We start from the raw sequence: 22,931 nt of genomic DNA, 5'->3' as shown, positions 1-22,931 counted from the left end.
GTGATAAAAGACAGGTTGAAAGTACAGGGAGTCACAGAGCAGTTTCCTGGTTTAAACAGGGTGTGGTCTTAAAATCTGGTTTGAGTTGGCCTCTGTAACTTAATGTGAGTGTGTGTAAAATAAAGAGAAGACACAGACTGTCTTTGCTTCACAGAAAGTAAAAAGACAAGGGCACAATGGGCCAAAATCATACAGTATAAAATTTCAAATGAATAAAACAAACCATTAAAGAGTAATATAAGACCACTAAAGAAGCTTATTTAAAACTGAATATATTAGCTGGCCAGGTGAGAGAGCACCACATCACTCAAACACAAGTGCAGTGAATTTTCTGAGTGAAGAATTAAAGGACCAGTATAAGGGTGTGATGGGGAAACCTTAAGGACAATTTATTGGTCAAAAAGAAAATGATGTCTCTTTCGGGACTGGTAATTATTCCAATGTGTGACCATCAATCAGTCTTAAGAACATATATATTTTCAGTAAGGTCTGGAAGGAGTTGAATAAAATTTTTTGATCATTGTGTCTGCCTATCATCTATCTATGTATCTATCTGTCTATGTATCTGTCACATATATGGATATATATCTATGTACATGTATCTGTCATCTATCTCTTTGTCTAAGTATCTATCCATGTATCTGTTTCTATGTATCTATTTAATGTGTGCACCTGCATATCTGTCTGTCATCTATCTAAGTATATAACAACCTGTGTGTCTGTCTGTCTGTCTTATCTGGAAATTAGAAGCATTAAAAATGTAGTGAGATAGTTCATATGCACATCCCCAAGGCTCAGAAAAACAACTCCCTCTATCAAATTCAGATGCCAGTCCTTTTATCAACAGATATTGATACTCACCACTTATTTGTTGTACACCTAGTATGTATAGGTTGTATTTTGGATACAAAACTATGTAGAACTTTCTTGATCTTCAGATCAGATCTAAGTTGTGAGTTGTATGCAAAAGACATCATGCAGCAACTACTTTTAATGATTAGTCCCCCTTTTTGGATCTGAGGAAAAACCCAGACATTCTTTTTATGTGTCTCTAAAACTCCCTTTTAAATTTGAGAGCCTGGTTCAAATAAAGATGTACCCACTTGGATCCATTGGAAAATAAACACAGATTCACATAGATTTTAAATTGCTTTCAGGGTCACTTAAGAAGCTTTTGGAATAATTGCACGAAAACTGTAGTTGTGCATTTGGAGTCTGTCTGATATACCCATTATATCTCCACTTGAATTCAGAATCCCACATAGAGTGTTGCAGTTGTATTGGCACTTAGGAAAAATTCATATTTCTGTTTAACAGCATCATTGTGAATCATGGTAAAGGATAACATTTTTTTCTTATAAAACTTTCCACAGATGCACATCTCCCTAAGCTTTGTGAGTCTGTTTCTAACTCATATGCCAGAGACAGAGCTCATTATTGTTTACTATGATCTTGTTTTCAATATAAGAACTCAATCTCCCATTGCAAGCTGCCAGAATATTTATTCTGTTTATTATATTTAAGCAAAGTACAAATAAAATGATTCTGGGAGGAAAATGGAACAAACTCTTGAATAAACTAATCCTTATTTACCAAGAAGCTTATAATGAATGTGATATCCAATGGAAATATAGCCAAGAATTTTGCCATTTTTGAGGAGGCAGAGGAAAACTTTGCAGCAAAACTTGAATTAAATTTATCTCTGACAGTTAACCCACTGCCTTAATCTTTTCTATCTTATTTCCTAAATCAGTGAAAGGCTTTTTCAAAGATCCTGAAAAAAACATAGAGACATGTATGACATTGGGATGTTGAGATCGAAATAGTAATGAACATGAAAGCTGTGCTCATCCTCTGAGTGAAGGCACAACACACTGGGTTTTGGTCTTGTGCCTTACACTGTTAGAATATATGAAAAATGCACAGAGTCCAGGAACTGCTGAAAATGATCTTTAGCATTACTTACAAGAATCGGGAGATCGTTATGTAAGGGAGTATGTGGTGTCAATTCTGTAGGTTTTCCATCTAGTAACATCAAATTTAAAAAGATACGAGAAAGACAAACAGTTGCAGGTATCTTCTGTTGTCCCAATGAACAGAGATTACTGTAATCTCTCACTACTTTCTTCTGGAGTATCCCAGAAGAGAGAAACAATGCTTCATAAAAAGCAATATGATGTTGGTAAAAATAAAAATGACACAATAGCACCATCATCTCCTTGTGTTTATTCTATGGGGAAATAAAAACCATGTTTACAAAACAGTAAGGTTGTTACCTATGGATTTAGAACAGGAGCCATAATATTAGTACTGTCCAATTCCAAATCTTCTCTATATTTGCATACTCAAAGAATCATAGTTCAATTTTTAGCCAGAAACAACTTTATTTTTCTGATTAATCCTGATATCTTTCTCCCTTTCCCATTAGTGCTATCATACTTACTTTTGTGTGTCACACTTACCTATTTGTTTCCAATCACACACAATAAATTGCTTTACTTTGATTTTATTCATACTGTATCTCCAATCAAATATCCACTAATCTGTTTTGAGTATATCCATGCCCCCTATTCCCTGAATCATGGCTCTTGGCAAAGGAAAAAAAAGTAAGAAGAAGAAGGAATAGAAACTCAACAAAGTAAAAGAGCCTAAGCATAAAATCCACAAAAGCTATAGGTATGGTTTTGTGTCACACTTGCATAAAAATATTGGAAAAAACTGGTCTTTGTTAGCATGATCCTTATCACACTATTCCCACATGACCTTTGAGTGCCAAACGTCCTGTGAATTAAATAAATGTGAAATAACAACACAACAACACACTTGTAGAATTTAAATTCCTGTTTATTTTCAATGCAAAGCTGTTGTCACTCTTGGCTTCATCCCAGGTTTTGATCTAGCAAGCCAAGAATGCAAGGAGACCATCAGCAACCCCAAATGGGTGGAAGAAAAAGGGCAAGGAGGGTAACTGACCTTTGTTTTCGCTCTCCAGAGAATAAAGTACAAATGGAATTATTGGCTCAGCTTTACAATTTCAACTAATGATGGAAATAAACCCAGAGAACCCTTAAGGTGATAAGAGAAAGGAGCTAATTTTCAGAGTTCTTTGAAAATATTTCTTATAGTGTTAAAAGAGAAAGCTTTGGGAATATAGTCAGCCACTGCCTGTCCATGGCAGGGAGGTAATCTCAAGTCAGAATTGCTCTCTTATTATAAAAATAATTATCCTTACAGAATACCTACCCCCATCCTCATGCCTTACCTACTTCCTCACAAGGTCAAGAGAGCCTAATGGGCCTGGTTTACTTTTAACCAGCTCTCTGCAGCTTTGCCCAAAAAAGTAGCCCAAGATTTAGACATTCAGCTTATTTCTGATGCCCAGAATCTGGCAATAATGTACAGTTGTAGCTGCTTCTCTTTTTTCTTTGACCGTCTCAAACTGGTTTATTTTTATTTGCTCTGGTTATGTTTATGACACACTGAAAGTCTCTGAGCAGCACTTCTGATGTGTATGTATGTGTGTTGAAACTACTTAGCTTTCTTTACTTTGCTTTGAAATTGTCACAGGTTAAAAAGAAAAGAAGACTAGGGAGACAAAATGTTAAAAAATAGAAACATCTGATTCCAAGCAAATTCTTCTTGATGTGGTGGGCCCTCCTATATAACCACATTTAAGTTATCCAGAGGCAAGAACTAAATGAAGATCTAATACACCCTAAGTTAAGGGTAAATGGCCTATCCTGGGCCACTAAAGACTTTTGCATCTTTTTGTCAAGAAGAGGAGTGAGATTGAAATTGGAACTGAGAACTGGGATAGCTTCTAGGATACTCAGTGTCCAGGTCTGCAGTTTTTAAACTTCTCTCTGTCCTCAGCAACTCAGGAGCCGTCAGGGGAACTGTTGAGCTAGGACTGACTTGGAATGATAGTGAGGGTGTTTGGTGGGGAGTGGCACAAGGTCTGTGAGCACCGGAAGGCACTGTGAAGTACAACCAGGTTGGCAAGAAATTGATTAGGGGGCTCTTAATATTCAACTTAATCTTCTGAATTCATTGAGCCTCAACTTCCTTCTTATCCAATATCACACTCATCCTCTTTGAACATTAAAAGAGAAAACATATGTACATATACCTAGATTGGAATTCTAGCTAGAATCAGAGTTAAAGAAGCAGAGCAAGTTAAGTAGCTGATATTCTCATCAAACATTCATAAAATTTAGATCTTAGTTATATATTTACTATTTTGATTACATTATCTGTGTCAGTCATAGAAGTCGACATCTTCCATTCATGATCTTATATGTTCATAGATCAAGTTAGAAGGCATTTATCTTGTATCTTCATTTTATGTAAGAGAAAACTAAAAGACAGATGAGTGCCTGGTAGAAATCTCAGGTAGCTAGTTTATGGGATAGAAGTGATTCACCCTCAGATTTTAAAACTCTGACATTTGTGCTCTCACCACACACATGCTCCATTAATCTAGGCTCCATCTCTAAATCTGAATGGATGGGGAAAGCAAATAAGGCAGATGTGAGACATCTGTTACAAGGGAGGAATCCCAGTATTGGATATGTGATTTTTGTGTTATGAATCAATCCCAGACAAGTCGTTCAGTTTGAACAAATATTTGAGAGAAGTCTATGTGTAGAGTCAATTAGCAGCTGCTAGTATTCAGCATATCAATTTTTGTATCAATTATGAGCCTGGGTTTTGTGATAGGAGCCAAGCCTCTTCCACTTACTAGTTATCTTATCCTAAATAACTTAGTTTAGCAAGAGCAATAAAATCTATAAAATTAAAACAATGATATTACCTACTTTATAGGAGGCTTATAAAAGTTAATAATAAAATATATATCAAATATTTATCATTGTGCCTGATACAGTATAGGGAGACATTAATGAATGCTAATTGTTGTTATATTATTGGAATTAACATTTTCCTCATGTCACAAATGACTTTTCAAAATAGTTTTGTTAAGGTATTATTGATATACAATAAAACTGGACATATTTAATGTATATAACTTGAGATATGCATATACCTATGACAGTATCACCACAATCAAGGTAATAAACAAATCCATCACCTCCTAAAGTCCTGCCTTCTCCACTTTGTGTGTGTGCTAAGAATATGTAACATGAGATCTAACCCTCTTAACAAATTTTTAAGTGTACAATACTGAATTGTTAACTATAAGCACGATGTTATGAAACAGATCTCTATCACTTGTGCCACATGCTTAACCTAAATTTTATACCCATTGACCAACAACTCCTCAATTTCCTATACCCCAGCCCCTGGCAACCACCATTCTACTCTCTGTTTCTATGAGTTTGACTACTTAAAATACCTCAAGTAAGTGGACTCGTACAGTATTTGTCCATCTGTGACTGGCTTATATTGTTGAGCATAATGTCCTCCAGGTGAGTCCATGTTGTTGCATATGGCAGGGAAAAGGACTTGAATAGATATTCCTCCAAAGAAGACATGCAAATTACCAACAGGTACATGAAAAGGTGTTCAACATCACTAATCATCAGGGAAATGTAAGTCAAAACCACAATGAGATAACATCTCACACCTGTTAAGATGGCTATACTCAAAAAACAAAAGAGAAACAACTGTTAGCAAGGATGTGGAGAAATTGGCACCCTTGTATGCTCTTGGTGGGAATGTAAAATGGTAAAGCCATTGTGGAAAGCAGTATGTAGATTCCTCAAAAAATTACAAATAGAACTATCATATGATCCAGCAATCCCACTTCTGAGATTCCCACTTCTGAGAAACTAGAGTCTCTAAGAGATATCTGCACTCCTATGTTCATTGCAACATTATTTACAATAGCCAAGATATAGAAAAAGCTTAGATGTACATGGATAGATGAATGGATTTTTAAAATGTGGTGCATATATACAATGCAATATTCAGTCTTGAAAAAGAAGGAAATTTAAATGACTTTTATGGTATGAGGGTGGAAAGGGAATTGGAGAGGATTTCCATCTCTTCCCTGGATTGTTGGTAAATCCTGTGTTGATTCTGTATAGTGCCCCCGCCTTTGGAAATTTGAAGGTTTGGAGCATCTTCGCTTTTACATCACCAAGATCTGCTTGGGCATCCTAGCCCTCTCTTTCATTTGGGGATTTTGAATGACTTAAACCTTGGAAAAGGGTCAGTGGAGAATTGAATAGGGCTTCAGGCTGAATAGATGGTCTTTTCCTGTTGCCCCCATTTCTATTCTGAGTTCTCACTGCTTTCATGCTTCTTCCAGCCCAAGATATGGAATCACACTTGAATATGGATTGGAGAGTAGAAAGGATGAGGAAAAACTAGATTATTTCTCCAAATATAACCTGTCTTGCCCCAGATCTGAGCCTTCTGAGACATTAGAGAAAGAACTAGAAATGAGATTGGAAAAGAAGACCCCAGTCTAACACTCTTAGGTTTTAAAAGTTGCTTAGGAATCAATAAAAAAGACTGGTTGTGGTTCCACACTGAAGGAAGGGGGAAGGGGGGCGAGGGAGAGAGAGAGAGACAGAGACAGATACACAGAGACAAAGAGAGAAACACACAGAACTATGAGAAGGAAATACTTTGACTTAATTTTCCAAATGGGAATGAATGGGCAGTGAAATCATCTGGAGAGAGAAAGGCTAAACTATGGTAAACATTTTCATAAAATAGAAAAATCAACACTTAAAATTATATTTTACTAATTTTTTATGCATTACACTAGCACTTCAAATCTTCAGCATATTCTGTAGGATTAAAATAAAGCTATACTCAATGAAAAAATCTATATTCCTTTTTTATGCTGTTTATACAATATTTAAATCAATGATATGGTACAACTTTTTAAATATTTGGGTCTATGAGTGTCAATTAATAAAACAGAATCTTAAATTACAAATTCTGATAACTGAATTTTTGACTAATACCAATAGATTAATTTTATAATCATATCTAAATTTTTGGAATGACCAGCTAATTTAAAAATTATAAATTTCTTTATGTTTCCAATATCTTCAGAAACATGGAGAAATAGGGAACACAGCTTGTGACAAAAAGCTTTCTTGCAGCATTATTTTTCTTCAAAGATCCATAAGAATGTGTGCCTCTCTCTCTCTCTCTCTCTCTCTCTCACACACACACACACACACACACACACACATTCACAGATGATAAACACATAAAACACCACCAAATAAAAAAAAGCAAAATGAAGTGACATTTAGGCTATGAAGTCTTAATTTAGGTGCCACAATGATTAGAGCGTTTTAATATCCTAATAACTGATAAATAGACTACATGTCAGACATTTCATTCCTTTTTAATCAAAACTCCTAGTCTGCTAAATTAATCACCCCCTTGGGGTACAGTAGCAGATTTCCAATTTAGTCATAGAACATTAATAATGAAAAGTTCTGGGGGTGCATTTCTTTATTTATATTCTTCTTCTTTTTCCTTAATTATCAAGGAGTTTAAAGAGATGATGCAGGAAAGGGGCTGTTACCTTGACAGTTGCAAGCAATACAGATAAATGCAGAGTGATTCAAGTCATAGATTTGTATATAAAACATACAACAAATATACTTCTTGCCATTTTTCTCCCTCTCATGTAAAATATTTCATCTGGCCCTCACTTACCTGGGACTATACAGGGAAAAGAAGAGGCCCACCAATTCAGAATTGGGGGGGCACAATTGACCTGTGAGAGCCATGTCACTTGAATGAGAGCAGAGAAAACTTATGATGTTGATGTACTTTGATATCATGTTTATTTGAAATCCCTTTGCCTCTTTCACATAAATTATATTAAATCAGTGTTACCTATCCTATTTTTTTATGTGACTCAAATTGTATCTAAATTACATAAGTTACTTTTCTTGTTACTTTTTTAAAAATTGTTGTTATTACCCACCACACTCCAGACTAGCTAAATTTTTCCCCAAATATTGACTCTTTAAATCAACACAGTTTTATTAAATACTTCCACATGTTTGGCTCAAGCTACTCAACAGATTAGACTATCTCTTCCTCTTAGAATTCTATGATTTATTTCTGTTTTGAATCTGTTATATCCAAAATCAGATGATTGAGGGCCTTCAGAGATAGTTCATAGATCATTTGATCCAGAACCTTATATGTATCAATATATAACCCAAGCTAGTTTCCTGTACCTTATGTACTATGATAATTTTTACACAATGTTTGCTATAAAGGCATGAAATATCATATATACATTCTTCTAAACTAACAGGAAAGCTCTAGCATACTTATTCTTATTGAACCCATGCCAGCATATTGAACCCATGCCAGCATAAAAGGTCAGCTGTTTCTTTTCTCAAATGAATCTAATGTCATCAATAACCTTGGTCTAAAAAGATACCACTTATCAGCATATCATCTACTGATTTACATTTTCTAAAACTCATTTTTGCACCCTTTTTGAGTTGTTTATTTTCATCTAAAGACAACTTCTATCTTCTGACCTGGCCTCCTTATTCTTTTCACTACATATGCATGTAATTATTTTAAGCCTGGAGACAAAATCATTTAGCAGGGTAAGAACTGTCTGATTGCTTCTTCCAAAGAAAAACAACAAATTGTAGCCCTAATAAACTGGTTTTGTTATTGAATCACAGACATTAAGTCTAAAACTAACTGAGTATAAGTAGAGTTCTGAAAACTGCACAGACTTATTTAATAAACCAGCTCAAAGATATTGTCAAAGCAGACATTCTTCAATTTGACAATTCTGTGACATAAAGTAGAATCAGGAGGACATCTTGTGTGGACTTCCCAGGTACAAGAAAAAAATGAGAATTGTTTGTAGCATGTGTTTGTTGTATGACCTAGGAAATTTCTGTGACTTCTTTAATCCTTGATTTCTCCCATCTGTAAAAGACATTAGTAATGTCTATATTAGCAGTGGCTTAAATATTAAATTAGATAAGAATTACTTAAAAGAATAGCCTAATATCTTTCTTTTCCCTTTACTTAATCTAAGATTGCATTGCTACAATAGTGTCACAGTCAACAAAATATCTCTTTTCTCATTTATTTCTACTTAGATTTGCCCTTCCTCTTCCTCATAACATATCAGAAATTCCCATAATTGTGAATGGGTTGAATTCCTGTGGCAGGTAAATCACAATGTGGCTAAAGCAATTAATAAAAGACACAACTGTTATTTACTCTATCGTCAGCCATAAAAGGGGAAATCAACCATAACACAATAATAGTAGGGGATGTTAACACCCCAATTTCAACCATGGACAGATCATCCAATATGAAAATAAATAAGGAAACACAAGCTTTAAACGGTACATTAAACAAGATGGACTTAATTGATATTTAGAGAATATTCCATCCAAAAACAAGAGAATACACTTTCTTCTCAAGTGCTCATGGAACATTCTCCAGGATAGATCATATCTTGGGTCACAAATCAAGCCTTGGTAAATTTAAGAAAATTGAAATTGTATCAAGTATCTTTTCTGACCACAACGCTATGAGACTAGATATCAATTATAGGAAAAAATCTGTAAAAAAATACAAACACATGGAGGCTAAACAATACACTACTAAATAACCAAGAGACCACTGAAGAAATCAAAGTGGAAATCAAAAAATACCTAGAAACAAATGACAATGAAAACATGATGACCCAAAATATGGGATGCAACAAAAGCAGTTCTAAGAGGGAAGTATATAGCAATAAATTCCTACCTCAAGAAACAAGAAACATCTCAAATAAACAACCTAACTTACACCTAAAACAATTAGAGAAAAAAGAACAAAAAACCCCCAAAGTTAGCAGAAGGAAAGAAATCATAAAGATCAGAACAGAAATAAATGAAAAAGAAATGAAGGAAATGATAGCAAAGATCAATAAAAGATAAAAGCTTGTTCTTTGAGAAGACAAACGAAATTCATAAACTATTAGACTCATAAGGAAAAAAGGGAGAAGACTCAAATCAACAGAATTAGAAATGAAAAGTAACAACTGACAATGAAGAACTACAAATGATCATGAGAGATTACTACAAGCAACAATATGCAAATAGAATGAGTAACCTGGAAGAAATGGACAAATTCTTAGAAAAGTATAACCTTCCGAGACAGAACCAGGAAGAAATAGAAAATATAAACAGACCAACCACAAGCACTGAAATTGAAATTGTGATTAAAAATCTTCCAACAAATAAAAGCCCAGGACCAGATGGCTTCACAGGCGAATTCTATGAAACATTAAGAGAAGAGTTCACACCTATCCTTTTCAAATTCTTCCTAAATATAGCACAGGGAGGAAAACTCTCAAACTCATTCAACAAAGTGACCATCATCCTGATACCAAAACCAGAAAAAGATGTCATGAAAAAAGAAAACTACAGGCTAATATCACTGATAAACATCGATGCAAACATTGTCAACACAATACTAGTAAACAGAATCCAAAAGCACATTAAAAGGATCATAAACCATGCTCAAGTGGGGTTTATCCAACAAATGCAAGGTTTCTTCAATATATGCAAAACAAGCAATGTGATATGCCATATCAACCAATTGAAGGATAAAAACCATCTGATCATCTCAATAGATGGAGAAAAAATTTTTGAAAAAATTCAACACCCATTTATGGTAAAAAGTCTCCAGGATGTAGGCATAGAGGGAACTTACCTCAATATAATAAAGGCCATATATGACAAACACACAGCAAACATCATTCTCAATAGTGGAAAACTGAAACCATTTCCTCGAAGATCAGGAAAAAGACAAGGTTGCCTATTCTCACCACTATTATTCAACATAGTTTTGGAAGTTTTAGTCACAGCAATCAGAGAAGAAAAAGAAGTAAAAGGAATCCAAATCACAAAAGAAGAAGTAAAACTGTCACTGTTTGCAGATGACATGATGGTATATATAGAGAATCCTAAAGATGCTACCAGAAAACTACTAGAGCTTTTGGTAGAGTAGCACAATTCAAAATTAATGTACAGAAATCTCTTGCATTCATATACACTAAGGATGAAAAATCTGAAAGAGAAATTAGGGAAACACTCCCATTTACCACTGCAACAAATAGAATAAAATACCTAGGAGTAAACCTACCTAAGGAGACAAAAGACCTCTATGCAGAAAACTATAAGGCACTGATGAAAGAAATTAAAGATGATACCAGCAGATGGAGAGATATACCATGCTCCTGGATTGGAAGAATCAACATTGTGAAAATGACCATACTACACAAAGCAATCTACAGATTCAGTGCAATCCCTATCAGACTACAAATGCATTTTTCACAGAACTAGAATAAAAAATTTCACAATTTGTATGGAAACACAAAAGACCCCAAATAGCCAAAGCAATCTTGAGAAAGCAAAATGGAGCTGGAGGACTCAGGCTTCCTGACTTCAGACTATACTACAAAGCTATGGTAAACAAGAGAGTATGGTACTGGCAGAAAACCAGAAATATAGATCAATGGAACAGGATAGAAAGCCCAGAGATAAACCCATACACATATGGTCACCTTATCTTTGATAAAGGAGGCAAGAATATACAATGGAGAAAAGACAGCCTCTTCAATAGGTGGTGCAGGGAAAACTGGACAGCTGAATGCAAAACAATGAAACTAAAGCACTCCCTAACACCATACACAAAAGTAGGCTCAAAATGGATTAAAGACCTAAGTATAAGGTCAGACACTATCAAACTATTAGGGGAAAATATAGACAAAACACTCTATGACATAAATCACAGCAACATCCTTTTTGACCTAGTGAAATGGAAATAAAAACAAAAATAAACAAATGCAACCTAATGAAACTTAAAAGCTTTTGCACAGCAAAGGAAACCATAAACAAGACAAAAAGACAACCATCAGAATGGGAGAAAATATTTGCAAACGAAGCAACTGACAAAGGATTAATCTACAAAATATACAAGCAGCTCATGCAGCTAAGTATCAAAAAAACAAACAACCCAATCCAAAAATGTGCAGAAGGTCTAAATAGACATTTCTCCAAAGAAGATATACAGATTGCCAACAAACTCATGAAAGGATGCTCAACATCATTAATCATTAGAGAAATGCAAATCAAAGCTACAATGAGATATCACCTCACAATGGTCAGAATGGCCATCATTAAAAATCTACAAACAGTAGATCCTGGAGAGGGTGTGGAGAAATAGGAACCCTCTTGTACTGTTGATGGGAATGTAAATTGATAGAGCCACTATGGAGAACAGTATGTAGGGTCCTTAAAAAACTAAAAATAAAACTACTATATACCCCAGCAATCCCATTACTGGGCATATACCTGAGAAAACCATAATTCAAAAAGAGTCATGTACCACAATGTTCATTGCAGCTCTATTTACAATAGCCAGGACATGGAAACAACCTAAGTGTCCATCAACAGATGAATGGATAAAGAAGATGTGGCACATATGTGCAATGGAATATTACTCAGCCATAAAAAGAAACGAAACTGAGTTATTTGTAGTGAGGTGGATGGACCTAGAGACTGTCATACAGAGTGAAGTAAGTCAGAAAGAGAAAAACAAATACCATATGCTAACACATATATATGGAATCTAAAGTAAAGATGGTTCTGAAGAACCTAGGGGCAGGACAGGAATAAAGATACAGACCTAAAGAAATGGACTTGAAGACACTGGTAGGGGGAAGTGTAAACTGGGATGAAGTAAGAGAGTGGCATGGACATATATACACTACCATATGTAAAACAGATAGCTAGTGGGAAGTAGCCGCGTAGCACAAGGAGATCAGCTTAGTGCTTTGTGACCACATAGAGGGGTTGGATAGGGAGGGTTGGAGGGAGACACACGAGGGAGGGGATTTGGGAATATATGTATGCATATGGCTGATTCACTTTGTTTTACAGGAGAAACTAACATAATATTGTAAAGCATTATACTCCCATAAAGATGTTAAAAAAAAAAAAGTATCCATCATGTAGAGTGAATTCACCTTCTGGTAGGAGAATATCAGGCTCATGATGGCTTAGTTATATCACTTCAGAATCTGGAGGTGGTTGTACAGTAGTTCAAGAGTCAGGATGTTAAGTTGGCTTGTCTTTCCATTCAGTGACCCTAGATGGCTGCAGCAGCTTCTAACATGATATCCTCGCAAGGTGAAGTACTAAGCAGTAAAGAAGGATGTCTGGGGTTAAAAGAGGTTTCTTTTTACATGTTTTTTATCAGGGAGAAAAATCTTGCTAAGAAACCCCAAGCATGTTTGTCACAGGGACAGTTTGGACCTCAGGATTATCTTTCCAAAGGGAGGATATGCCAACCTCAGCAGTCTCACACCTGGATTAAGTCTCAGCCCTTTTATTGTGATTCTCCTCCCTGTTCCTTTCTGTCAGAACAAGAGCTTTTACCCTCTGGTCCATTTCCACCATGCCTGTTTTAACAGAAACATTTGTTACATAATCACTGGTTTATTTAGTCCTAAGACCCATTGAAAGAAGCAGAGAACTTCATAATTATTAGCTCAACTACTTTATCTTGCATTAAAAACAAAACAAAACAAGGATTTACGATGCTTAAGAATGTAAAAGTGTTCATGGCCAAGTAGTGTTGAAAAATAGAAAAGTTAACAAATTTATGTATACTCTGTAAAAAACTATAGTATCAAAACTAGAATATTTAGCATACTTTTTCCTTCTAAGGAACATGACAATAATTCTATAAACATTCATGACATTCCAATTCTAGATTACCTACATCTCCCATTTCTTAAATCCCTAGATATCTGTAAATATGTGATCACAGTAAGTATTAGGTTATCCACAATTAAGATCCCCAGTAGAATGAGTTTCCCCTAGTTCCCCTGTGGTAGACTATTATAGATGTCCTTTTTTGGCTAATGTATTAGGAAGAGAAGAAAAATATGACAGCATTTTTTAAATTCACATAATATGGTTATACATCCCCAAAATTAAAAATATATATGTTAAATTATAAACTATTAGAATGAATAAGATATATTTTGGTTGAATGGCTATATACAAGGAAAAATATAAATATCAAAACTCAGGTTTTGATAAAGGAAAAAAATCCATTTTCAAAGGCATCAACAACTAAATACTAGAAAATAATTTTGTAAGATATGAGCAAAATATCTTTCTGGAAAACTATAAACCTTTACTCAGTGACAAGGAAATATATATATATATGTGTGTGTGTGTGTATATATATATATACATTTAAATCTTTATTGGAGTATAATTGCTTCACAATGTTGTGTTTCTGCTGTATAACAAAGTGAATCGGCTATACGTATATATATATCCCCATATCCGCTCCCTCTTTCATCTTCCTCCCACCCTCCCTATCCGACCCCTCTAGGTGGTCACAAAGCACCAAGCTGATCTCCCTGTGCTATGCGGCTGCTTCCCACTAGTTATTTTACATTTGGCAGTGTATATATGTCCATGCCACTCTCTCACTTTGTCCCAGCTTCCCCTTCCCCCATCCCTCCATGTCCTCAAATCCATTCTCTATGTCTGCATCTTTATTCCTGGGCTGCCCCTAGGTTCGTCAGAACTATCTTTTTTTTAGATTCCATATATATGTGTTAGCATATGGTATTTGTTTTTCTCTTTCTGACTTACTTCATTCTGTGTGACAGACACTAGGTCCATCCACTTCACTACAAATAACTCAATTTCATTTCCTTTTATGTCGGAGTAACAGTCCATTGTATATACGTGCCACATTTTCTTTACCCATTCATTTGTTGATGGACACTTAGGTTGCTTCCATGCCCTGGCTATTGTAAATAGTGCTGAAATGAACATTGTGGTACATGACTCTTTTTGAATTATGGTAGAAATATATTTTTTAAAAAGGAAAAAAAGGCAGTAGGCTGTTATTACATTTGAAGGTTAAATGTTGCAAATATGTATTTAATTCCTAAAAGAATAAAATGTTTGAAGAAAGTTTTTCTACCTATTTCATTTCAAACTTTAGAGAAGTTTCACAAATACTACATAGCACTTTTACAAGCCCTTTGTTTTTTCTTTACAGATTCAACCATTTAAAAGAATTCGCCTCATTTGATTTATTCTCTCTCTGTTTATTTTAAAGAACTGTTAACCATTTGAGAGTAAGTTGCAAACATCATGCCTTTTATCTTAAATACTTCAGTTTGTATTTCCTAAGGACAGTGACATTCTTTGACAGTATAACAAAATCGTAAAATCAGGAAATTCAGCATTGCCTTTCCTTGCCAGGTTACTTTAGTCTCCTTTGTTGTTTTTGAGGGTTTGTTTTTTTTGTTTTTTTGTTTTTCATGGTTTTGATCTTCAGAGTACAGGGCTGTTAGTTGGTAGAATTTCTCTCAATGTTTTCTCAGATTCATGTTGTCCACTTTGGTCACAAATTGCATACAAGTGATGTTGTGAACTTACCAATGCTCAATAGAGGGAGATACATACTGTAAGTTCGTCCTCTTGTTGGTGATGTTGTTGATCCCTGATTTAAGATTGTGCCTTCATGTTTTTCATGGTAAAGTTACTACTTTCCCCTTTACAGTTAGTGAGTAATTGGTGGGGAAATATTTTGAGGCTCTGTAAACATCCTTCCTCATCAAACTTTCACTTAATATTTTTAGCATCTGTTCATGATTCCTGATTGAATCATTTATAATTCTGATGGTTGCTAAATGTGATTGATTAATTATATCCTGTTTTTATTTGTTGGAAGTCTACTGTAAAGAAATGCCTTTTCCTTTTCCTACATTAACATATTAATTAATTTTATGTTTATATTATTATCCACTAATAGAATGTTTTTTTCTATGGGTTATATGGAGTAGTATGATTATTTATTCTGATGTTTAAATCAGTTTGGTCAGTAGGAGCCTCTTCAACGTGTTCCTGTATGTCTTTCAACATTTCCTTTTATTGCCAAGCCCTAGAATCATCTCTCTTCAGAGCCTTTGTTCCTTTTAATTCAGATTGATATTTAACATGGACACCAGGCACAAGGGGTGCTCATTGCTACTGAGATATCATTGTTCTTATGTCATTTCAGAGGAGAAAAAGAAACCAAAAACTAGGAAATATGTGTGTGGGGTATGTGTGTTTGTATGTATGTTTATATGTATTCATATCACTTTTGAGTTTATACTGATACATCCAATTCCAATCCAGTACCATAAGGTTTATTCTCGGCCTCCTCCCTTTTATTTGTAACACCCTTCTCCCAGAATGAGAGACTTGACTCTTATTATATTATCTTCAACATAATTACTTATTACATTTTTTCTAGGATACACAGAATGTGTACTCAGAATCCCGAATTCAAATCATTGCAGAAAATATGCTGCTGAACCTAATAACTAAAGTTTCATCACTGTAAGCTCTTTTTGTCATTAGTCTCAGAGGATGTTATAAAAATCCCATGTTTAAAAGTTACCTGGATTAGTCCTTTTTTTTTCTCTCCCCCCTCTTCTCTCTCTCCTCTTTCTTCTCCTATTTCAGTGTGGTTGTTACACATTTGAAGTAGCTTTATGCTTATCTATCTGTCTCCCATTTTAAGTTTTCTATTCTCTCAACTTCTGTTACCATCCTAGTCTGTGCTATCATTCTATCTCCCCTGAGTAATGAAATAATTCTTTACTGATCTTTATCTTTCCAAAAAGCAGCCAAAGTGCTTTCAGTAGTACTTTCAAATAGCCCTATGTCATTCTTTGTCTCTCAATCCCCCACAAATGGCTTCCTATTTCACTCAGAATAAATAAAGCAAAAAGTTTACAATAGGGCTTCCCTGGTGGCGCAGTGGTTGAGAGTCCGCCTGCCGATGCAGGGGACATGGGTTCGTGCCCCGGCCCGGGAAGATCCCACATGCCGCGGAGCGGCTGGGCCCGAGACCCACGGCCGCTGGGCCTGTGTGTCCGGAGCCTGTGCTCCGCAATGGGAGAGGCCACAACAGTGAGAGGCCCGCGTACCACAAAAAAAAAAAAAAAAAAAAAAAGTTTACAATAATGTGCAAGTCTCTGTAAGCTGCCTTCTCTTCCAATGTCTCTCTAACGTTGTTTGCATACCCACACTGATCTATTGTTTTTTCTCAAATATTCTAGGCACTCTCCTGCCGGTTTCCCTTGTTTTTCCTGGTGTTTGAAAGGCCATTTTCCCTAATCGTGGAATGGCTTTCTTCCTTGATTCCTTACTTCCTTCAGAACTGTTCTCAAGTCTTCTTAGTGTGATTTTCCTTGACCACCTTATATAAAAACCTTCACTCTACTCTTTCGATTCCTCTCTCCACTTTATTCTTCTCCATAGCACTTACTACAAACATGTTGCATACTTTCCTAATTTATTCCCTGTATTGTCTGAATTAGAAAGTAAATTCCAGTAAAGCAGAGGTCTTTGTGTTTTGCTTACTCTGTATCCCCAGTTAGTACTGTGAATGATATAATACGTTTTAATAAATAGTTGTCTAATTAATGAATAAATCTTCTCATAAGGCTTTTCTATAACTTTCAAAAGGAGTCAAGATAAAAGTTGCTTAAAATATTTAATGGAAATGAGTTCTAACTTACATTTTTTTCAGAGTACTTTTCCTGGATAGGTTGTTTTCTCACTCTGTGTGTATGTGTGTGTGTGCATGCACACATGCATTAGGCTAAGGACATTGGAGCTTAATTGTATAAGTGGTGGTATCTATATGGTTACAAAAAATCTTGCTTACAATAGGAGGTTATATAATTCTTCATTTTCACAAATTTTCCAACAAATCTAATTTCTCAGTTTTTCTGATAAACTGCAAGTTTTGGCTCTGCTATGGACTTTCCATTCTCTGGAGTTACAAAAACATTTTGGAGAAAATATCAAGCAGTGAATGCAAAGGAGGGCTTGTATTCTCTGCACAGAGTGGACAGAGATTTCTCATTTCATACATCATTACAACTTTCTCCAATGATTGGGCACCAGTTTCATCTCACTCCATCACAACAAGCTACCTGCTCACAAATTCAACTTCCAGACCAAGCTGAAACAATCTGCACAACACACTAACTGTAAAACCTTGTAATTTCAATTGTTCATGCTAAAATGTTATGTTATGCATCTCAGTGCAATCTTATCATACTAGCACATTGCAGTAGGCTAATGAACTGTAACAAAACTCAGTTTCAAAATTGTCAAGCATAATGAAAAAAGGAAAAAATATAACAGAAACACATGGGTCCTCAATTGGACTTATAAATTCTTTGTATTTAGACTTATATAGGTTTCACACACTATTACTGATTTGTTTTAAATGGCCTTAGTGTTTTAGAATTATTCAGCTAGTCTATCTAAATCAACATACAGAACTGGCATCAGGAGGTACTGACTCAATGAATATTCATTCTCAAGTTTGCCACTCTCAATTAGGTAACATTTCCCCTTTATTATAGATCACTATATTGGGCAGGAATCCAAGATACTGTGTCTTCATTCATCCATTCCTTTTTGTTTGGTTTTTTTTCCTGGTTTTATTTTTGAGCATCTATTGTGTACAACGTTCCAGGGAAACCATGGTGATCATAGCAGAAATGATGTCCATTCTTACAGAGCATACAACCTAGTGGAGAAGACAGAAATTAATAAAAATAATCCCTCAAATATATATATTTACAAGCTGAGGTAAAGATTAAGAAAGAAAACTTTAGAGATCTGTATAGTATTACAAACCAAAGTTCTAGGAGTTAGAAGGAAAGGCTTCCCTGAGAAAGTAATTGACCCAACAGCAAAGAATGGATGAGGGTGGAGTGGATGTGAGCATATATACTCTAGAAGTAGGCTTGTTATGTGTAAAACTCTAGAGAAAAAAAATTGTTTGATCAACTGGAAAAAGGCAGTATAACCCTGATATCAGGTAAGATTGGCAAATGGTATAACATTAGGCTGGAGATGTTAGCACAGCCAAGTTCTGTTGGATTTGGGACTTTAAGAATCAAGGACTCAGACTTCTCTGGTGGCACAGTGGTTGAGAATCCGTCTGCCAATACAGGGAACACGGGTTCGAGCCCTGGCCTGGGAAGATACCACATGTCGCGGAGCAGCTAAGCCCGTGCACCACGATTACTGAGACTGTGCTCTAGAGCCCGCGAGCTACAACTACCAAAGGCCGCACGCCTAGAGCCAGTGCTCCGCAACAAGAGAAGCCACCACACTGAGAAGCCCGCGCACCGCAACAAAGAGTAACCCCCGCTCGCTGCAACTAGAGAAAAGCCCGCGCACAGCAACGAAGACCCAACGCAGCCAAAAACAAATAAATAAATAAATTTATTTTTTTAAAAAAAGAACCAAGGACTCTATTGAGGAATTTCTAAAATGAAAATGAGTTTATCAGATATTCATTTTAGCATGTTCCTTCTAGCAAAAGTGAAGAGAATGGATTTGAAAAGACCATAGGTGGAAACTGAGAAAAGTAGGAGATGGAGCAATGGACATGAGGCAGTCTTGATGCCAGTAGAATTGGAGTGATGTATGCAGATTAAAGAGATATTTGGGAGCAAAAAATAAAGGAGATATAATAATTGATTGCATATAAAAAGCGAAGGGGATGAATGTGTCAAAGATGATAGCTAGATTAATTAGATATATATTCAATAAAAATTTGTTGAGTGCCTATTAAATCCAAATGCCATTCAAGGGCCAGAGCAATAGCAGTGAAAACAAAACAAAACAAAACAAATTCCTGCCTTCATAGAATTTATATGCTAGTTGGAGGAGACATATAATAACTTAATTAGTAAATAAAATATAGATTTGTTCATATGGTGAACAATGGAGAAAAATAAAATCAAGAAAATGTATGGGGAGGTGGAGTTAATGGTTAAATGAGTGGAGAATCATAATTTCAAATAAGAGCAACCCACATGGAAATGCATACTGAGAAGGTGAAATTTGAGCAAAGACTGGAAGGATAAAAATCTGAAAATAATTGGAAGGATAGAAATCTGAAAATAATACCAAGAAAGTGACATTTGTGGAAATATCTGAAGGGGATAAAGAAGGAAGGCTTGAGCATAGCCAGAACAAGAATATTCATGTCAAGTTCCTTTTGTAGAAATTTTCAAGATATTTTAAAAATCTTCCTCAAATAACATTCACAATTTTGCATTCTTCTCATACATCCATCAGCTTCAACCTGTGCTCCCTTTTCCCCTTCTTTTCTTCCTTTTTCCTCAAACGTTTATCATCTTTGAATAAACTGTATAATCTGTTACTCTCAATTAGAAGGTAAGTTCCTTAGTGATATTTTTCTCTGTTTTTCCTAGAACATTGCCTGGCGTAGAGCATGTATTCTATACATATTTGTTAAATGAAAAAATGAATGTCTGTCTTTAGAAGTATCTCCTTTATATGCATACACTAGACATATTCAATTTTCTTATTATATTTCAGTGTCAAAGAGTTGAGCATGCTAAATCAATTTTCTATCCCTACTTTCTTCCTTTACACAATAGAAGACTGCAGAAATCTTAGATCCTGAATTAGCTAATAAATAATCTTACTGCTCTATTCTATGAATATATGCATAGATCATGTATATACACAATTCTGTACTTTTTCTCTTAATTTTATCTGTACAATACAAGTTTAAGGTAAATTTTATACCACCTATGCTATACAGAAAATATGAGTAGATAATCTTAAGACAATTATTTTGCTTCACTTCTCAATATAATAACAAAGCAAGCAAGAAAGCAGATATTGCTTTTGAGCTGAAATGTGACAGGTGAATAAATTAACTAAAAAATGCCAAAGGATTGAAATATGTTGAAAAATACTTAGTCTACCTTGCTAAGGGGAAAGATAATGAATGACTATGACTTTTACTTCTATATTTTTATAGCACTTTCTGTAAAACAAATAATGCATTACTGATACAGCTATTGCCAAAATGGTATTAGAGCAGTGCCATTTTGCCAATTTTTCTTCCTAACTACATTTGTAAAATATATTAAGTGTTTTAAGATACTTCTTACTGAATAAAAGTTTCTCTTTTGGACTTAAATATATGTACTTGGTACATTGTGTTTAGACATAAATATCAGAACACTAAGACTAGCAATATTATCTACACACACACACACACACACACACACATCAGTGATAGTGTGACAATAGTACAGAGCTACCTTTCTCTCAGTTTGATTTTATTATAGAGCCCATGTGCACTAAACTGTCTCATCATGCTTTATCATGAGTGAAATTAACATAAATTAATACTAAAATATATGCCTTTGGTGCTCTTACTTAGGTGGCCTATGACATTAATAGGCATCACTAAGACAGAATGTTTATACCAAATCAAAGTACCTGGTGGAGGTCAGGAAATGTATTGTGTGTTAGAAATAAAAATGCATTGCTCTGATGAGAGCAGAAAATTGACAGATTTTTGCTCTTTAACATGGAAATTTTCCTGTATTCATGTTTGCCCTTTCATACCTAATGCCTACTTTGTTGATTAGGTCAATTATTTTAATATTTTTCAGAAACATAAATTTTTTTAAAAAAAATTAAAAATTCCAGAACCTACTCTTTTCTCTGAAAGGCATACTTTAATTAGCTTCAAGCTTAAACAATGAAAAATTCAATATACTAGATATATGATTTAGAAGATTTATTAAATAACACCATGCAAACCTAAAGCCAAACTTTAACACTTATTTGTGTATATTTAATATATTTTAGTACCATTTTAGTTCAAAGAGAAATCTACAATGGATGTAATGATTCTTGATATTTAAAGTGTCTGGTCTATTGTTCTGGTCATACTTTATGAAAGACTTTCTACAAATGTGTCAATATAGTTTTTATTGTAGGAAATTAATAAATTAGGTCAATATAACAAAAATGGAGAAAAATAAAAATTAGCAGTTACTGTGAATTTTTTTATTCAAGTAGAGTTGACTCACAATATTGTATTAGTTTCAGGTGTACAGCATAGTGATTCATATTTTTATAGATTATATTTTATATAAAGTCATTATAAAATATTGGATATATACCCTGTGCTGTACATTACATCCTTGTAACTTATTTATTTTATACCTAGTAATTTGTACCTCTTTATTCCCTTCATTTCTTTTGCCCCTCTATTCACCCACTTCCCTCTGGTAACCACTAGTTTGTTCTCTGTATCTCTAAGTCCATGTATTTTTTGTTATATTCATTCATTTTCTTTATTTTTTAGATTCCACATATAAGTGAAAACATACAGTATATGTCTTTTTCTATCTGACTTATTTCACTGAGTGTTATACTCTCTGGGTTCATCCATGTTGTCACAAATGCCAAATTTTAATTCTTTTTTTTATGGCTGAGTACCATTCCCCAGTGTGTGTTTGCATGTGTGTGTACATACATACACATACCACTGTGTATATATACACATCACAATATGTGTGTTTATACACACACATACACCGTGGAATGCTACTCAGCCATAAAAATATATACATATGCCACATTTTCTTTATCCATTCATCTCTTGATGGACACTTAGGTTGCTTCCATATCTTGGCAATTGTAAAAAATATTGCTGTGAACACTGGGGTGTATGTATCTTTCCAAATTAGTGATTTCATTTTCTTCAGGTAAATACCCAGGAGTGGAATTGCTGGGTCATGATAGTTCTATATTTAATTTCTTGAGGAACCTCCATACTGTTTTCCAGGATAGCTGTACCAATTTATAGCCCCACCAACAGTGTACTAGAGTTTCACTGTGAGCTTTTTTGATTTGCATATTCCTGCCTTTCAAATCTGTGATTTTTCTCTAACATTTATTTATTCATTTTCTATCTACTTCACTCTTCTTTTTTTCTGATATTAACCATAGCTTTAGAATAGGATCTTTATGCTTATTAAATTGTGTCTTATTTTGACATTTTAT

Source organism: Delphinapterus leucas, chromosome 5 (genome assembly GCF_059928025.1).
Source record: "Delphinapterus leucas isolate spDelLeu-1000000601 "Yukka" chromosome 5, BTC_Dleu_Yukka2, whole genome shotgun sequence".
Classification (NCBI taxonomy): Eukaryota; Metazoa; Chordata; class Mammalia; order Artiodactyla; family Monodontidae; genus Delphinapterus; species Delphinapterus leucas.
The sequence above is the reverse complement of the archived record's forward strand: the minus strand, read 5'-3'. Positions refer to the sequence as shown.